Source organism: Mauremys mutica, chromosome 12 (genome assembly GCF_020497125.1).
Source record: "Mauremys mutica isolate MM-2020 ecotype Southern chromosome 12, ASM2049712v1, whole genome shotgun sequence".
In the NCBI taxonomy this organism is placed as follows: domain Eukaryota; kingdom Metazoa; phylum Chordata; order Testudines; family Geoemydidae; genus Mauremys; species Mauremys mutica.
The window spans coordinates 11,904,726-11,905,379 of NC_059083.1; positions in this window are offsets into that span (position 1 = coordinate 11,904,726).

The window sequence follows — 654 nt, forward strand, 5'->3', positions numbered from 1 at the left end:
GTCTGTGCAGCGCCTGGCCCAATGGGCCCCTGATCTCAGTTGGGGCAGCTGTGGATAGGTGCCTTGTAGGCAGGCTATGTGTCTGTGAACAGGCAGGCGGGTGCATTGCGCATCTGATCGAGTTGCATGGCTGCAATTGTCGAAGTGTGGCTGTTCTGGTGTGTGCCTGGGACTGGGTGGGCTGCATTGTAGGTTGGTCAGGGAGTAGACATGCTATCTGCTATATCACCAGCTAAGCTGAGGTTTCTGCTACTGCCTGTCACTGCTCTGCTCCCCTTCCCCCCACAGGCCTTCATCTGCCAGACCTGATCCAGCTTCCTGCTGCTACCATGGGGCATCTGGGGAAGAGATGGTGAGAACACAGGATCAGAGAGTCCCCTGGCCAGCACGGGCCCCAGCTGGCTCTCCTGGAAGAGCCTGACCATACATCCCAGAGATATGTGAAAATAGGTTTAAGCTAGGGCCAGATTGGAGCTGGCACCCCCTAGAGATGAAAGGCCCAGCGTCCCATTCCCCATGCCCATAGCCAGCCAGTTCCTCTACTCTGGGGGTGAATGGGAGCTTGTGCCTACAGAAGGTGAAAGGCCCCGTGTCCCATTCCCAGTCCAGCTCAGCATTCCCAGCGCAGGGTGAATGACCACAGGGAGTCACTGC